The sequence below is a fragment of the Aquila chrysaetos genome, chromosome 10, assembly GCF_900496995.4.
Source record: "Aquila chrysaetos chrysaetos chromosome 10, bAquChr1.4, whole genome shotgun sequence".
Classification (NCBI taxonomy): Eukaryota; Metazoa; Chordata; class Aves; order Accipitriformes; family Accipitridae; genus Aquila; species Aquila chrysaetos.
In genome coordinates this window covers 30986188-31004739 of record NC_044013.1, presented here as the reverse complement: position 1 = coordinate 31004739, position 18552 = coordinate 30986188, and the positions used below count along the sequence as shown (strand labels likewise).

The 18552-nt window shown below is 54.8% G+C and overlaps 1 protein-coding gene across 4 annotated transcripts in view; it reads left to right on the top strand.

The window, feature by feature from the left end:
• FKBP6 (FKBP prolyl isomerase family member 6 (inactive)) overlaps positions 1 to 18074 on the top strand; it is a 35543-nt gene extending 17469 nt beyond the window's left edge. For 3 of the 4 annotated variants that reach the window (XM_041126901.1, XM_030028590.2, XM_030028588.2), the window contains one exon: positions 2676 to 3154. The gene's annotated coding sequence lies outside the window, so the exon portion shown is untranslated. Of the gene's footprint in view, positions 1 to 2675; positions 3155 to 10637 lie in introns of those variants that run through there. The other variant, XM_030028589.1, reaches the window with a different exon arrangement.
• The last annotated feature ends 478 nt before the right edge of the window (positions 18075 to 18552 follow it).

Below are 18552 nucleotides of genomic sequence, written 5' to 3'. Positions count from 1 at the left end.
GCTCCAAACCACAACAGCCAGTGGAAACATCAAGTGATTATCTTTTTACATGTCCCTGATAGGCATACTTAAATGAAGTGCTGTGTGGAGATAGGATTAGACTGACAGAGTAGAAGTCAGTTGCATTCTAGCAGGAGCAAAGATGCTTTTTCTCTAATAACATGCAGAACACTATAGCACATCAAGTATAATGATTTTTTTCCACTACAGAAACCTTTCTTTCATTGTCCTAGTTGCTAGAATTTTGTACTGTCAACTGGAGAAATGATTTAAGCATTTCTATCTCTGATTCATTTTCAAAGATAACACATCAGCTGAAGTGTCCTCCAGTAGTTTTCCTTCTCTAGAAACTTCTCCCCCTTCTCCTGGTCAAGGGAGATACTAGAAAGCTCTGCCAGCCTGAAGCTGACTAAATATCTTGTGTTACAGTGAACCTCACTGATGCCTGGTTTTGGAAGGTTTGACAATAGAAGGTGGCCTGTTAAATGAGACTGTAACATGGGATTTTGTGAGTCTGGGTGAACTGGGACAGGGACTCTGCACTGACTTGTTACTGTGAATCCTAGTTTGTGCTAGGCCAGAAGTCTTTACTCTTGTGTTTCTGGCAATCTTGAGAGTTGCTCAACTGTTTTGTGCTTTTCGTATCCCAAACTTGAAATGGGGGGCAGCCCTTGAGAGAGGCACATTGTCCTGTTTCAGACTCATAGTTTTCTGGCAGGGTGGCATTTGAGTCATGGGTTTTGTGTGTCTCTGAGCATACAGACTGACTAAAACTCAGCTTCTTCAAGGTCATCGGAGGAAGATGAGTAATCTGGTCAACCTCATAGCTAACCCTGCTCTGAGCAGGGTGTTGGACTAGAGACCTACTGATGTTCCTTGCAGCCCTAATTATCCTGTGATCCTTTCAAGGCTATATATATAATGAATGAGGTGTGGATTTTGAGCATCATGTGATGCTTCATCTTCTCATCCTTTAGTCTGCAAAGCATCTGTTTTCCTCACAATTACTGCTGGTTTTTGCCTTCTGGTTAGCAGTCTGTAAGTCGATACCCTCTAAGGAGCAGGCTTCCCCATTTTGCTACTAGTAATTTGATTTACATTTGCAGAGATTGCCACTGCAGCTGAGCCAGCTGAGCAAGCCATCGTGGCTACGGCTGCTGAAGGAGTATGAAAAATTGGTTTGAGCTCCTGGTGTTCTTGAGCTGGGAGAAGGTAGTGCATCTTTTGAATGTACCTCCTTTGATCCTCAGAACTTCTGTAGGAGACAGATAATGGGTTATCTTCTAGAAAGGTTTCCAAGGATTTTTCTGTAACTTTTTTCCTTCTGCTATTCATCCTACGGATGACAGGGAGAAGGCTGACTTTTCAGCAGCATTTTGGTACCATCTGCACCCTGACAAATCAGGGAAATATCCTCTCTATCAATATTCCTCCGTATCTCAGAGGTGCCACCTCTAAGCAGCAACACCATGAGCTGTTCATGGATGTTGAAATACAGGCACATCAGAAAGCAGCGTAAATATGTGTGCTGAGTGTATTTTATCCCAGGTGCTTAATGGCTTTGGGGCCAAGAGGGAACTCTACATCATGCTTGTGTGCACCACAGCTCCACCACAGATCTTGCAGTGTTAGACCAGCACTTGAAATCTAGCTCAAATGGCTTGCAAGGGTCAGGGAGGAGAAGGTGCTGGCTCTGTCTGCAGGTGGAAAGGCAGAGGGAAAGCATGGCTGGGAGAGGTGCTGAAGGAGCAGGTAAGCTTTTGGCAGCAAGGTCAGTGTAGCCATGTAGAAGGTGAGGCAGGTGATCCAAGTCCTGATCAGTGACCCAAGAGGTTCCCCTTTGAAATAGAGGGGGGTTGGGAAATAATCACAGCTTAGAAACAGTTCTGGTTTATATCCAGACAAAACTGACCCTATGCCTAGATACTGGTTTCCTTCTAGTGAAGCTCTCATGACCCTAAAGAACAGGAGAGATGGGGGCTGCAGAGGGGAGAAGGAGGCTTTGGTGTCACCTTCTCGGTGTGTGCCAGGACTCCAAGAGGACCCTACCGCAAGTGAGGGTGATGGGGCAGTAGGAGCTAAGAAAGAACAAAATGCTGGGGCTGGGAGTACTTTGTGATCCATTGCTGGTGCCACAGTGGTGCGGCCAGGCCTCTTGGTGGTTGTGCCCTACAAATGGGAAGGGGGTGTGGGCAAGGGGGGAAGATGGGAGCAGGTAAATATGGTGAGAAGCAATAGAAATCTCAGATGAGGAGAATGGTGGATCTTCTAGGAGGCACGGGACTATCTGCCAAAGGCAAAGAGTAAGTATCCAGGCACTGGGTTTCCCAGAACAGGGTTGGAAAAGCACAAGTGATGGGTGGCATGGATGACCCTGTACAGGAAGGGAGGTGGTGTGTAGGGTGTTCTCAGGGTTTCTCTGAGGTGGACTTGCTAGTTTTGAGTTCTTGGAGGAAACTGAGTATTAAGTGACAAGTCCTATGTGAGGAAATTGAATGAATTTTATGGGGATTTCACTGTGCTTGTTTCACTTGTGCTAATCCATAAATTCTGGGTGTTTCTTTCAGGGCCACTGCAGATGTGTGCTAGTAACAATTGACCATTTAATACTAAAATGGAACAAAATGTACAGATAATCCCTGTGGGACACTGACTGTGGTATTTTGTTATCCTAGGACCTCGCCAGCTGACAAAAAGAGCTGTTCCTTGGACAGGAAGGAGACCTGCCTCTGGGCACATGGAGGTCTCAGCATCGCATCTGTGTTTTGGGAAAAGGGGCAAGAGCACTGTCTTGTTTTGAGAGTGTGAAGTGGAGGTTCTGTGTTTATACACAACCTGATTTTCCTGAAGTTGGTTTTGTTTGCCATATTCCGAGGCTATTTCCAGAAGAACCAAGTCCTGCTGTAGGAGAGAGAAAGGCGTTCCCTCTCTTCTCCTACACAGTCTTTGAAGAAAACTTGCCTGACATCCTACCTCTTGCAGGTGTTGGGCTGCTTTTAGGGAATCTGTAAATGGGAGTAGGATGCCATGAAGTTTTGTATTGTTTATACAGGTTGTTCTTTAAAAAATTGTTTGATATTTTTGTTCTGAGAAAATAAACCAACCTGAGAACTAATGCTGGCAGGACTTTTGCACAATAAACTGGCAAGAGTGATTAATGTCTCTTTCAGTGTAAGAAACTGGAATTTGGAAATAGGGTCTGGTTTGTTGCTGTATAGCTAGTTCCCTTCTTGGGCAACGGCATGTTATGCTCTTTGTTTTGGCTGAATGTTCCTGTGAATGTTGATACTAAATTTCAAATTACTTGAAAATACCAGCTTTATCCCCTACAAATATTGCTGACTCCTCTAGCTTTGATCAAGTCTGTTTCCTTTTGGAGCAAAATCCGCTGTGTACTCCCTGTGTCTCTCTGAACCTATGCATTTGTGGTGTGGCTGAGATTTAATAGATGCAAAATCAAATGTTTCTACGGTGGCAGGTAAATGCAAAACTAGTAAGAAGCCATGGAGGAGGAGGAACCTGGTGACATGAAACAATTTTTTCATGGTATTTGTGTCAAACCTGTGTTTGACTAGGTTGGATAATGTCTTCTAAACATGATTCAGTGCCTTGTTGTTGACTTGCTGGGCAGGGAGGGTTGCCTGTGGTCACTGTGCGATCCAAGGTGGCCTCTTGCCAGGAGAGAAATATCTGAAGTGTTCTTGTTCTGCCAGCATCTTTATGGCTTTTGGATTCCTTACCACCATGCTCTGTTGGTGTCTTAAAATAAAATGCTCTATTGGTAGGATGTTCCAAAGAAGAGGGGGGGGGGGGGGGGGGTTAGGAAAGCTTTGGGTTGGCAGCACCTTGCAAGCACACTTCTGGACCCTGCTGCTTGTCTACTTGTTCTGGTCCTCTGTGCTTTTGGAGAAAGAATGGCTTGGTCTCTGAGAGGAGGTCAAACCCTGCTGTGCTGCTTAGTTTGAAGAAGAGCGACCTAAATGGAGTGCAGGGTTTGGATTTTGTCATGTGTCCTGTAAGACCAATCCAGTGATTAGTTTTTTTCCCAGATCTGCTTTTTTCCAGAGCTTTCCTGATGGTCAGAAAGGAAGAAATGGAGTTACATGATATGAATTTTCTTAATCATACACTGTGATGCTTTGTCCTGATGAATAGCATGTAGTAATAATACACACCTGAAAAGCAAGTGTTGTGTGGAAGGCTGTTGGTGAGACTTTTAACTGAGCTGGGCTGGCTGCTGAAATTGCTTGCTCTGATTAAAAGATCACAAGCCTGGGCTCTCACTTGTCCAATGGCTGGCTTCTTGGGTTTGGGTTTCCACAGCCATTGTGGCTAGGGCTTCCCAGCTGTCGTCCTGTCACAGGCAGCCTTGTCCTGTCTGCCTGGCGTTGCTCTTTTCTAGGAGGGTATTAAACCTGTCCCCCCATCAGTCCCCCTTGGGCTGGCAGTAAGGGGAGGTGGGTGTCTTGCCGTGTCCTTTTTCCTTGGTCGACACTAGATGGCAATGCCTCCCTTGTAATGCTTTGCCAAAGGCAAGTGGTTCAGGAGTTCGTTTCAGATGGGATTTAAATCTGGATATCGGTCTCCTTCTGTACAAATTGTTAGGATAACTTCCTTACAAGAAGCAGAGAACTTTGTGCTTCCTGCCTGTTGGGATAAGATAGGTCTCAAGACATAAACGTGGCCAAATTTTCCAGCAGGAGACAGCTGTGTGACAGCTGTGCCTTTCATGGAGCTTCCTCAGCCTCTGCTCTGATGTGGGATGTGCTGGCATTTCTCTGACAGCCTCTGGGTGCTTGGGTTGAGTGAGCATGGGTGGCTGGATCTGCAAATGGAAACTTGGCACACCTGTGTCCATCAATGACCTTGCAAAGGCAGGATCTTCTGCCCTCCAAACCGTAGGGACAAAACTCATTGTGGAAGGCATCGCGCCTGCTAAATCTGAAATGTAGAAATATGTCGGTGGGGTGGTTCACTGTGGCACGGTAAGGAGCTCTGCAAGTCTCTGGAAGGTCTGCTCCCCTTGTCAGCTGCCTGCTGCCAGTGGTGCATGTTGCAGGAATGGTAACTGCCCTTCCCTGAGCTCTTGCCCAGCCCAGGCCAGGAACTTGTATTTGACCTAGAGTCTGGCTCCAGGTTGATGGCCATTTTACTACTGTATGAGAGGCTTCCCATGATTAACTAGACTTTGCCGAAGTGCATTTTTTCATTTTTTCTTTACCAAATAATGGCCCAAAATTAGTTTCCTGATTTTTTTTTTTTTTTTTTTTTAATTGAAGAAAGGAATACAAACTTTCAGCCTCTGGGCAAAATCAAAGATGTGTTTGGATCTTGACTTGGCATTCAAACAAAACTACAAGTCCTTGAGCAAAACAGACAAAAAGCTCTACAGCCAACCATACTTTCTGATTGTTAACTAAAAAATAGGGGCTTTTGAGAAGTTTACTACTAGATTTTTTATTTTTGGCCAAAATGCTTCTCTCCCCCCATTAAGTAGTTTGACAAACATCTTTAGCATGTTCCCTGAAGAAACTGTTCCAAAGGTTGGTTACAGCTCAAAAGTGGTCTTGTATTTCCAGTTTGGGTTTATCAAATGTCAATTTGCAGCTCCTGAGCTTTGCTGAGTGTTTACTCAATGAAAATATTATCTGATATCATATGATGTTTTTCTGGTGTGGGTGTTTAACCAAAACCTGAGATGTTATGTACCTTCAACCCCTCGATTCAGCTTCTTGGTCTGCAAAACAAAGATAAAGCCAGTGTGAATCACAACCCCTGTGTGTCACTTGTGGGTCAGGTCTCCCACCTTGTTGTCCCCCCTTGCAGCCCTCTTCCATGCTGGTGAGCCCCCAAGGGACACGGCAAGGGCAATGAGACCCTACTTGGTGCCTGTCTCCTCTGGTGGCAGCTGATGCAGAAACCTTGGAGAGCATTGATGTGTGATGATGTCCCCACCATGTTGTGGGCTGTGCTCTGCCAGGGGTGAGGGTAGGCTGAGATCACCAGCAGGTAACCAAAACACGTGGGATGGCAGAGCGAAAGATGAGGTGAGACATCCAGGGCACATGGGACCCCCTTGGCAGGGATGGGGTTGCTGGAAGGTGCTCCAGGTTTTGGCACCTTCTGTTACAGTCTGAGCTCAGCCCTGTGGGCTGGTCACAGGTCTCCGCCAGCACCGGCTGTTAGGGTGGGAGATGCAGCTTCTGCCCCTCTGAACCTTCATGCAATACATGGGGCAGCCAAGCTGGGGCTGGTCCCATCAGCTCAGCCTGGGTTGGTGGCTCAGCATCCTCCACCGTGGCCAGGAGCAATCCTGCTGGTCCCTTGGGCCGGGTGCTTGGGTGCTCCTGCCACCCACCATGTCCCCTCTGCTGGTGGCAATGCCCAGGTGCAGACCAGAGGAGAGGCAGAACTGGTTGCTGTAGGCAGGGACAGAGGACCCCCATGGTGCTGGAGCCCCTCATCAGCACCAGGCACCTCCTATTCCCACACAGGCATAGCCTGGGATGGGGACAGGGGACTTGTGCCTTTTTATTTTGATGGCTGGCTGTGAAAGTCATCGGAGCGGAAACCCCTTGGTGCCATGAGCCATGGCTGAGCCCAACTGGGCACTGAACGCGCCGGGTCCAGCGTGCTGCATTCCCCTGCCCCCTCGTTTGTGTTGGCACAGGCCGGTGAATGTAGCCCGTTTAATTGGCAGTTGTGTTTGTGGCCAGGGTGTTATGAAAAGGTTTTCTGTCTCCCTCTGTAAGTTACCCTGAATATGTTTTCACTCTTAATATAATATTCACTTCATTATTAGCTGAAAGAGGCTCTTTTCAGAGAGGGTTTTTTTTCCCCCCGCCCTTTTTCCAAAAATATATTAAACAGCCCCTTCATGCAGCGCTGCACTGAGGGCCAGGATTGTCTGCTGGAGGGAAGTGAGAAACCCAACAGTAAATGGGATTTACACAGAAATTCCTTTCTTCCCCAGCGTGCTGGCGGCGCAGGCTGCGGCAGCCCAGCAGTGCCCAGTGCAAGCAGCTGCAGGTGACGGAGGAGGTGTCCATTGCTTACGGGGCAGTTGAGGGTATGCTCGCCTTCCCCCTCCTTTGCAGTATGGTCACTAAGGGGTTTCCTGCCTGCCCACCCCCCACCCCCAGCAGCGTAGAGGCTCCCCAGGGGCTCCTGGCGCTGGGCTAGTGTTTCCAGACTCAAACCTGTCCAGAGAACCCCGTGTATGCTGTGCTGGCTTCTCAGCTCTCAGTGGTGAAGGTGTTTCCAGAATCTGCAAGGTTTTGGGAGCTTGTTTGTTGGGTGGGTTTTGGGGCATTGGGTGCAGCTGGACCTCCATGTCATCATCTCACTGTGCTGCTGGTCCTCTGGGCTTTGCAAAATCCATAAGGTTTTGTCTCCAGCTTTGGGAAAAACTCTGTGAGCTGCAGGAGAGAGCTGCTCCTGGGAATGGTATCACATGCAGAGCAGCCTGGCTCAGCCTTCGTGATCCTGGGGAAATGGCTCTGCTTCCCTCTTGCCTGAGCTCCTCAAAGGGCAGCCACAGCCCAGGCAAGCTCTTTATTTTGGTTTGTTGGACACATTCGGGTGTTTTAGCATGGCCGCAGCCCCTGAGCCATGCAGGGGCGTGGGGCGGCAGCAAGCAGCTGTGCAGCCCCCGGTGCCCTTGCTTGGATGTCCTCGGCCCATCTGGGGAGATCCTGTGGCTGGGTCAGGCTGGTGCTGCCCTTGGGCTTGTGCTGTTCCTGCAGCCCTGGCTCGAGGAGCTGCTGGCTTTTAGGGTGGCCCAAAGGCAGCTGTCACAGCAGGGGGGGGATGATGGGCTGGGGCAGAAGGGACCCCTGGGCTGGTACTTGCATTGCTGCTGAGGTGTACTGGGATCCCTCAGGACCCCCAGATCCCTGCTCCATCCCTTGAGGAGCTGCTGTGAAAGCCCAGAAGAGCCCAGAGCACATTTTCCTTTTCCCTGAAAGCAGCGTAAATACAAATCCCCTCCTTGGCAGGGCAGGTGCCGGCAGTGGGACGCCTTCTCCCTGCTCCACTGCCACCATTCCTCACCATCCTGCAAAAGGCATTAGAGCTGGTGCCATGTGCTGATGAGTATTCAAGACCTGGCCCTAATTGGGAACAATTAGCATTTGTTTTGGCAAATGTACGTCTGTTTGCTGTGGCTCCTGGGGCCGAGCACTGTCTGACAGCTGACACAAGCATCCCTATCCAGAGTAGGGACCACAGTCAGGGGAGGTCCCTATGGATGATGCAGCTCTCAGTTAAAGATGCTCTTGGGAGGAGTCCAGCTTGTGCAAGACTGAGCATTCCCAACCCCTCAACCAGCCTGGCTTGTCTGTCTCCAGCATGGTGGCCATCCCTGCTGTAGATGCGAGCAGGTCCCTGCTCCATGGCTTGCTCAGGTCAGGCTGTGGAGAGAGGCCACGGAAGTGCTGCTGGAGCCGGACCCGGCTGATGCTGTACTGGACCCTTGGCACCTCTCCTCCCACCCAAGTTCCCGTTACAGCTCTGCCGTGTGGGAGTTTAAGCCATACAGGGTGCTCTGAGTCAATGAGATGCTGAGGACCAGTCCCTTACTGGGGGGCCACAACGGTGGGAGAGAGCACTTTGGGCCATGAGGAGCTCATACCCTGGTCGTCGACCTGTGCCACTGTCTGTGGGGCAGCCGCCCAGCCCGGCACCCCGAATGGCTGGGAGTCTGTTCCCCTACCACAGAGTGGGGCTGCCCTCACTCTCCCCGGCACCAGCAGGGAAGTGGGAGCTCCCTGATGTTCTTGGACTTCTTTTTTCCAGCTTTTGGGAAAAGGTAAATCAGACTTGAGCTGTTTTCCAGAGTCTTGCTGGTCTGTCCCCCTGCTTCCCACATGCACCTCGTGTCCAGTGTACCCCAGTGTCTCCCCTGTTTCTCCCCCAGTAAGGAGCATCCTCTTGCATAAAGCCAGACGGGAACCATGCCTGGCAGACTGGGGGGGGCATCTGGAGAAGGCAGTAGAGAAGGTTACGGAGGGATGTGGGCAAAAAGAGATTCCACATTTGCTTTGAAATAGGACTGAAAGCTGAGGGTGGGATCCTGACCCAGCTGGGGAGTAAGTGCTGGGTGTGCTGCCCAGTGTGGTGGGGAAAGGGCGATTCCCAGCTCTGCTCCCCACAGCGAGGCCGAAGGGGAGAGGTGCTGCTGCTTCCCTGGCCTTGTGTGCACCAGGGATGCTGCATGCTGGCAGGGCCGGTCCTGACTATGGAGGTGATGAAGGCAGGAGCCCATGTATCTATGTAGGACACGGGCTTAGAGCAACATGGGGAAGGGTGGATGGGGAAAGCACAGGGCCTTCGCCAACAGTGCCGAGCCTTCGTTCCTGAGTGCTCTTGCCCTTGGAGCTCTGCTCCACAAAACACTCAGTGAACCCCAAAACTGGCTCTCTGCAGCTCGGGGGGCCCAGGGTCCTGCTGGGGGAGTGGTGAGCTGCAGCACGGGGGGAGCAGGCAGCCTGACTGGGGCGCTGGAGATGCCAGGAGCTGGGCAACCTGTGGTCTGCGAGATGGAGGGGCTGAGGAGAAGGAAGGTGGCCCAGCTGCTGGGGACCAGCTTGGTTTTCCATGGCCTCACACTTTCCTGTGCTGGAGAGTTTGCAGTAAGGGTGGAAAATGCAGCAGCCAGGAGGGGAAAGAGGGAGGGAGGGGAGGCTAGCAGGGCTGGCGGGGAAGGGTTTCCTTTGCCAGGGTGTTTGGGATGTCATGTGCCTGCCAGGGCAGAGTCCGTGCTCTGCCGGACGGTGGTGGGGGGCTGCGGACATGGTCCACACCAAAACCATGGTTTTGGGGAATGTTCCCTGCCTGGGTGGATCAGGGATGGGGATCTGGTGGGAGGCAGGGCAGCATCACAGGCAGAGTGATCCCCGGGCTCACATGGGCTGGGGATGCTCAGAGGGTGCCGGAGGACCTGCCAGGCCAGGCAGCACAGGGCTGGGCTCAGGTTTGCTGCTGTGCCACAGCTCCTTGCCATGCACCTCAGCGAGGACAAGCCAGGGCAGCAGCCCTTTTGCCACCTGAGGCCATCCGTCTTGACATGCAGACATCCAAAATCCTGCTTGGGCACCTCATTGCTGCTCCTGGGGGGTTTGCAGCAGACCTGCCTTCACTAGGAGCCATGATCTGGGTGCAGAGTGGCTTGAGCACATCTGAGAGAGTACCTGGCTTCTGCACTCGGTGCTGCTGGCACCACTTGCAGGCAGCCATGGTGGTGCAATGGGATGTGGCGTTTCCTCAGGCCAGTCCCTGCTGCGTTCCTGGAGGCATGTTTGTTTTCTAGTCCTGGTTTTTGGAAGTATCAAGGGCTGATGGGGCCTGCTGGCTCTGCCTGCCATCACCAGCTCCCTGTCCTTGGTTCTTTGCCCATTGGACAGGACAAAAGGCTTAGGGATGGAGAGGGGGGAAAAAGATAACTCAGGGCTGTCCTGGGATGAGGCAGAGGGCAGGAACACACAGGTTGAACATCAGGGGAAAAGACTCAGGTCAGTTTTTATCCTCTGGAAATACTTAGATGGACTCCTCTTGCCATGATCTTTCAGCAGCACGAGGGATTGCCCTGTCTTTAACCCTTTCGTTCTTTCCCTTTCTCTCCTGTCCTGTCCCTGCAGCCGTCTCCATCTCTTCCCTTCTGCGGACCTGTGGTCCCGGCTGGGCAGCAGCTCTTCTGCCTTTACTGTGTCTGGCAGAAGCGAGCATTTCACACCAGCATGGGGAGACCCACCAGCACCCAGGGAGCTGGGACCTGCGGTCTGGCACTGCTCTGGGACGTGATGTCATGTCCAGATGTTGATCTCCCCAATAACAGTGAGTGAGCCTTCACCCTTCCCCATCTCCTCCAGCGACCCGGCATGTGGCCGAAGGGTTGGTGCCATTTGCAGGGACAGGAGAGGGACCACCTGGGGCTGGGGACGGGGAGAGAGCCGAGCCATCGCACAGCCCACCCCTGCCACTGTTGGAGGAGCCCGGCGGGGTGGGTGACCCACCTCACAGTCTTGGTGACACATCAAAAAAGCACCTTTTCTTGGCTCAGGACTCATGGCCAAATGGCAGGGGTTGCCAGCTGGGACAAGAGCCTTCACCAGGTCACCTGACTTTTAAAGGGTGGTTGGAGAGATGGAGGGAGCAGAAATCCCTGAAAGATTATTTGTTTCTCACGAACTATATTTAGGCACCATCAGCAAAAACCAAAAGTGCTGAGTTCTGCTAAATAAATATGGGAGCTTTGTGTTTTTTTCCCCCAGAGGAGAACAGGATTAGTAAGTGAATGGTAAATAGTATTTTTGTTTGACATACCTGAGGGTTTCCATTCGAAGTTGCTGTCTTGAGCTCTTGATGCCGTGATGATGATGATGGACCTAAAGTGGCACTGCCCCATCTTGTGAAAATATTTTTTGGAAAAGAAAAGGAGGCAGCTGGCTTACCCACTATGGCGCTGCTTTTTTTTGGTTAAACTTTGCGTTCTTGAGTATTTTCATAAATGTTTGCATATTAGGATGTTTTTAAGCTAGAAGTAGGTCATGCTGGTGCCACTCCAGTAGCAAATTCCTTCCCCAGTGGGATGCAGACCCCTGGGCTCCCTGCCTGCCTGCCTACACCCACCAGTGCTGCCCTGGAGGGACAGGGTGCCCAGGCAGTTATGGGGGTTGGGATGGTCCTTGGCTGGTCCAAGCACGGCTGCAGCAGATGGCGAGAAGATCACCTGGCTTGTCTGGAACACACTTGGGTCATCCTGGGTTTAATTCTTCGCTGTTTTGGATTCCCCATGCCCGAACCTCATCTCCCCCAGGGATCCCCACTGGGATCAGGTCCAGACTTCCCAGTGGAGTGTTTGCAGGTGGGGTGTGAGGCTGCGGATGGGCACCAGGCAGGTGAGGGGCGTTTGCGGGTCACTCAGGGATGTAAGAGCCCCTCTGACCAGCTGGGCGTGATGAGGAGCAGAGCAACTGATCAGGAAACACCTGTTTGGACATGAAGTCCAAAGCCCACAGGCAGTGGGAGGCAGTGGGGCAGAAGGGCTCCTGGTTTACCTCAAGCAGAGCAGAAAATCTGTTGCCCCAAAGTCATCAAAATTCAGCATTCCTTGAGCTGACTGCCGGGACATCAGCATCTGTCCCTTGTAGAAATAAGGCACTGGGGTAGTTTGGGTCTTTATTGTAGCAGCTTGTCTGCGGTAACTCTTCTCTAGAGAGGGCCAAGTGGAGGTTGCAATGGAAATTGTTGCACAACGGCAGCACCCTGGTAAGCAGATTAGAGACACGGCTGAAGAACTTCCCCCTGAAGCTGCTCCTCTGGCCAGGTTAGACATGATGGTCTCATAGCATGCTCCATATGGAGAGGAGATGAGGGAGGTACTCAAGGAGGAACCAGGTCAGGGAGGAAGATGCTGGTACCACACAGTTTGTCACGAGCAAGAGTGACCCAACCCTGGGTAGGAACCATCAGAAAGAGGGCTGTGACCTGAACATGGACTGATTTGGGGCCTGGGAGGAGGAGAAGAAGAAATGCAACATGGTGTTACCCAGCACTGATGAACTCTGTCCAGTAACAGGGAAGAGGACAGCGAGATCTCAGGTATATGCAAATACTCGACCAGAGGCTGCAAAGACAGGAGAGCTTCAGTCTGGGCTGCTCACTACTCTTGGTCCGAACCTTGCTTGAGGAGTTGAAACCAACCCAACCCAAAAGCACTGGAAGTGCTGAAATTCTCCCTGGACCACCGTGGTGAGTCCGTGCAGCTTAGAAGAAGGCATCTGCATCCAGGTACCATGGCTATGCTGAAGCTTGCAGCGAGCACAAGGAGGACTTTGACCACAGCACCGACAGCTTTGCCAGCAAGTGGGGGCCGGCGAAAGGCCACCCATGGCTATGGGGCACCCAAGGGAGGTTGCAGGGTGACAGTGCCTTGAGGTTGCACTGGAGACCTTTGGTTTGACTCAGCAACCAAATGGGCAGCTTGGCCCATTCAATAGTACATTAAAACCATTTCCAGCAAGTTCCACACCTTGCAGCTGTCCCTGCTCCTGGGGCAGCATGGCATGGGCTTGGGCTTGGCTCTGCAGGGGTGCTCCTGCTTCCCAGGGGGTGCTTTGTCCATGTCCCTACTGAGGTCCAGCCTGCGACCCCACACCAGCTTGAACCAGTGCAGATGTTCCTAGCCCATAGCACCATTCAGAGGTGGCAGAGCAACACATGAGCCGTGCACAAGAGCGGGCTGGGGATACAGGGGCTTTCTGCCAGGCCATGAGCATGTGCAGCGCTGGCCTTGGGGGTGGCACGGCTCGAGGGCACTCCCATGCTTCCCAAATTGCCTGGTAGAAGGTTTCTCTTCCAGCCAAGTAGCTGGTGGCCAGGGTCCATTCCCGGCACAGCGAGCTCCTTACTGGGCGCTTGCAGTGGTCCCAGGACTGCGGAGCTGCCTCCTGGATTGCATTTGCTGGGATTTTGGCTGCTCCTTGGAGACACACAAGGGACTTGGCGCAGACCCGGGGAGCATGGACATCCCGGGGGGCACAGCTGCTGTGGGGCATCCTGCAACCCCCCTCCCCTGTCCCAGGGTGCTCCCAGCCCAGGTGCCAGGGCGCTCAGCCCCAGCCCACGTCCTGCCTGGCTCCAGGCTGCCCCGTGGTTCTCCCCTTCTCCTCTGGATCATATTTATTTATTTATACGGTGAATGTAATAAAACTCCAGCAGGAAACGGAGGCAATTCCCTGCCATTCCCCGCAAGCCGGCCCTGGGCTGGGGCGAACAAGGAGGCGCATTGTGCGGCACAGACCTGCCTGCCAGTGCTGAGCTGCGTGCGGAGCCGAGGGGCAAAGAAAGGGCTGTGTGTGTCTGTGCCTGCACCAGGACCCAGTGCCGACACCCGCCTGCCAGCAGCGGGCAGCTTGGCGGCACCGCGGGATGGGGTGTCCTGGGGAAGAAGCTTCACTTCAGGGGGCAAGCGGGGCTGGGGATGAAAGGTTCCTGTGCTGGCTTGGGATGTTGTCTGGGAGCACCACAGAGCCTGCTCCCAGCACAAGGTGCCTCCTCTGCCCGTTCTTGGGCTGCCAGGAAACAGAGGTGGGCACTGAAGGTCAGCTGGGGGGCAGACAGTCGCCCCATGGCCCAGTCTGGTGGCTGTACAACCTGCTCTTCCCAGGGCTGTGGCAGCTGAGAGCGAGCTCCAGCCCTTCACCTGCCTTCATCAGGCAGCTGCTGCAGATGCTGCCATCAGTAGGGTTCAGAGTGAATGCCTGCTGCCGAGGTTCACCTGGGTCCTGTCTTCCCTCCAGAGGGGTCTGTAGGGGTGAGCAAGGTAGCTGGGGGAAGGACATGGCTCAGTCTAGCTTCCCCTTTGATGGGGAGGGGGTCCCCACGGCCAGGGATGTGCATCCCAGCCCCCCAAGAGGGCTGTAAGCAGCCTGCTGTGCTGCCAGCTGTGTTGCCAGCTGCGCTCACCAGCTAAAATACTGCAGGAGAGGTGGTGGGGGACTGTCCAGTGTCCCCTCTTGTCCCCTTGCTAGCCAGCTCCCCACCATGCTCCCACCCAGGGCTGCCCTGGGGCACCCTGCTGCCCTGTCCCCAGAGGCCCATGGCTGCTCGTGGTCCCCATCCGTGTGCTGGTCCCTCAGGCTCCCAGGGTTCCTGGGGCGGTGCCACACATGCCACACATGCCCTGTGCTTTGTGTCTCCTGCCTGCTTCACATCAGCACTGCGATGATGGGGGTGTCGGAGCCCAGGGACCCAGTGGCCATGGCCAGGGAGGTGGGCTGGCTGGCAACAGGACTGTCCCTCCATGCCCACCCCTGGTTTGCAGTGGCTGCAGGGTGCCCACAGCTCCCCAGCCGTGGAGTGACGGGGTGACCAGGTTGCAGTGAACATCCCTGGGGAATTTGTGTCACTCTATGTCCCTGAGCCCTGGCCACAGTGTCCCCTCACGCAGGGGACCCAAGGCCAGGAGGTGACCAGGGAGCTCAGGGCACAGTGTTGCCCAGGGATGCTGGTGTCACCCAGCTGCCTGCCACTGCCCGAGGCTGGCGGGGGGACCTCACTGGGTGGGTGGAGGTCCCAGGGGGTGACGATGGGCTAGCAGGGGGGGCGGGGGTGTTGAGCACATCATCGCCCACACTGCGGCCCCATCACCTCATCCCCCAGGCCTGCAGCACCTTCCACTGCCCGTAGCCACACAGTTGCCTGTGCAGGCAGAGAAGGCAGACACAGGCAGCAGCTCTCATGGCTCCTCAAGTTACAGAAACCGCACGCCCAGGGGAAAGGGGGTAAAAAACTCCTGGCTCCTGCAGGAAATGTCTCTGCAGCCCCCTCAGCGGTGGTGCAGAGGCGTGGTCACTGCTGCCCATGAGCGGGCAGGTTGTGCCAGGGACAGCCAAGTGGGCAGGGATGTCATCCCACTGCTCTGAGGGGCACCGCGGTGATTGGGAAGAGGTTTCCTTCCCCAGGATGAGGGGATCAGGTCAGGCCCTGACCTCGATAGGAGGACAGGGTGGGGGGTCCGCAGCCCCTTGGGGACCCTGCGGAGCCTTTGGCATGGCTGGGGAGTGTGCCAGCCTGTGCTGTCCAGCCAGGACACCGGGAGCACAGATGGCAGCAGGGTGAGAGAAGGAGGGGACAGCCCTGTCCTTCAGGGGACACATGCCAGGGTCCAGGTGTCTCAGCAGCAAGTAACAGGGTGTCAGCATCTGGCTGGGGGCCAGCGGAACCCCCCAGGATGTGAGGCTGGGGTGCTCAGTGCTCCCTGCCTTGCCTGTTCCCACTGGTGCTGCCGTACCCACGGCGCCCTTCCAGGAGTGGGTTGCCTGCCCAGTGGCACACACTGTGAAGCCACCAAAATAGCTGCAGTTGGGTATATGGCAAGTGGGGCTGGTTATCCCCCCCCCACTGGCGTTCTCAGTGCTGTAGTTAATGCCAGAATCAGGGAAGAAATGTCTTTTCCCTTCTGTTGGCACTGACTGGGGCTGGGCAGGATCCGTGCCGCATGTTCACCCATCTCTTCCCACCAGTGTCAGGATCCTCCACCCATTTGTTTGGGGACTGTCCCCCAAAATCCCCATATTCCCACCCTGCTGCTGCCTGCCTGTGTGGCGTGCACAGTCTGGTGCACACGTGTGTGCATCTGCATCACACAGGACCCTGCCCAGGGGTAGGAAGGGTTTGGGCTTGAGGATCACTCCTGCTGGTGCACGGGAGGGTGTCCCCAGGGAGATGGTGGCCAGGGCAGGGGGCAGCTGCCCCTCTAGCTGGGTGGGTGCCAGCCTGTGGCCCCGCAGGGTGCCTGGCATGGGGTGCTGCCAGGATGGACCCTCCAACTGCTTGCCAGCCCATCCGGCCCCAGCACCGGCATCCCTTTGAAATCGAAGCCACTGGCCTTTTGCGCCAGCTATTCCTGTGAAATTCTTCAGGAAGGGAAAATTATCCCCCCGGATCCCTGTAGGGATGTGCCATCGCCCTCCCTCCCAGCTGGCAGGGAGAGCACAGGGTGCCACGGAGCCCAGGTCTGCCCCTGGGCACGGCTGGTGGCCTGGCCTTGTTATTTGGGTTTTCCCTCTGTGCTCCAGCCCCTGCCTGCGAACCTGGAGCTGGGGGGAGCTGGGACCACCAAGGGTCCATGGGCTCGGCAGGGCAGACCCCGCTGGGAGGGGCAGGGGTGAGGCCAGCACAGCTGCCATGGGGCCCCTCACCACCCTGCAGCAAGTCCTGCCTGCCCTGGCCAAGGCTCAACAGGACAGCACCTACAGTTCCCTCCACAGCTCCATCACCCCATCCCCAAATCCATCACCCCCTCCCTGCCTCCATTGCCCCATCCCCTGACCTATTGCCCCCTCCCCACCTCCATTGCCCTCTCCTCAGCTCCATAGCCCCTCCCCAGCTTCATCACCTCCTTCCTGGAGCCATCACCCCCTGCCCAGCTCCATCACCCCCTCCCTGGCTCCATTGCCCCCCTCCCCAGCTCCATCACCACCTCCTCTACTAGACTGCTCCCTCCCCACCACCATCGCCCCCTCTCCTGCTCGATTGCCCCCTCTCCTGCTCGATCACCCCCTCCCCTGCTCCATCGTTCTCTCCTCTGCTCCAGCATCCTCCCCCCAGCTCCATTGCCCCCTCCCCCCCAGCTCCATTGCCCCCTCCCTGGCTGGTGCCACGGGCGATCCCCCAAACCCTGCCACCCAGGGAGAACCCATCCATGGCTGGGCAAGAGGGGCATTGCTGCAGCCTCTCTTCCCCCGGGGCAGCAGCATGGGATTTTTTCTCCACCCATGGCCCTTCCTGCTCTCCTTCCCCCCTCCCCTCGCTGAGGCTCTTGCACAGGTTTGCAAGCACTGTTGACGGGAAGAAAGGAAATGGGGCAAAGCTGCTGCCAGGAACCACAGGCTCCTGCGATACAGCCCCACTCCGCCAGCCTGGACGCCTCCCGGGCAGGATTTCTGTGCAGTCTCTGTGAGCTCTTTCTTCCAGCTATTGATATTGGATTCCCAGGCCAGGGCCACTTCCAAGGCTGTAAATCTGCTGTGTTGCTCTACCTGGTGTTCTTGTTTTCACTGCGAGGCTTCCAGACCTGCTGGAGATCTCGGCTTCTGTGCATGGCCGTGATGTCCCCAGCCCAGTGGCAAGCATCGTGCTGTCCCCTCCCCAGCTGCCCTGGCATTCCCCAGGGGTGTGGGCACGGGTGGGCAGGTTGCTGGCACAGGCAATGGTGCAATGAAAGGGCAACACTTGGCCAAGGGTTGGGATGCTGGTGGCACCCCCCCCTGCCCACTGCTGCAGGTGGGATGAAGCTCTGGGAAGGGCTCCCTGGGTCCTTTGCTGTCCCCACTGCAGGTGCCTGAGGCTTGGGTAGGGCTTGGGCATCCCATGGAGCACCCAAGGAGGGTGTCGGGGTGGGCGGAGGAGCACCCCAGGGTGCGGGGCAGAAATGAGGGGCGGCTGCTGCTCTCTATGTTAAAAGGAGCCCCTTGACTCTGAAAATCCATGTGTTGTTCTTGGCTGGGTTGCGGCGCCTCCTGCCAAGAGCAACAGTTTTACATATTAAAGCAAAATTAAATTAAAAGGCATTTATTTGTGCGTTTGTCGTTGTGTCATCCCCCCGTCCCCCTCTTTAACCCTTCGTAGCCCAGGCAGCAGGGTTGGTAAGTATGAGGGTACCCATGGGGGTGAGCTGGGATGGTGGGGCTGGCACCCTGGGCTCCTATCCAGCCCCTGCCCATGGGCCCTGCCATGCCTGCTGCCTGCCCAGAGCCCTCGCTGGGCAGCCAGACCTGCGTTCTGAGGCAGTTGGGTGTTTCCAGGTGATGTTTCCAGGATTTCCTTAGCAAATGGTGCCCTAAAGGGAAGCCTTGGTGGCAGGAGCTGGGCTTTAGAGTGCCCTGGAGCAGCGGCAGTGCCACCCTTGGGTCCCTCACCCCATGCAGGACACACACCCTGGGGCTGGGAGATGGATGGGATGAGGGATCCCAGGGGCAGGTCCCCGCACCCCACGGGTTCCACCTCCATCCCAGCCGCAGCAGACAGAGCTGTGGCTGCCAGCTCATC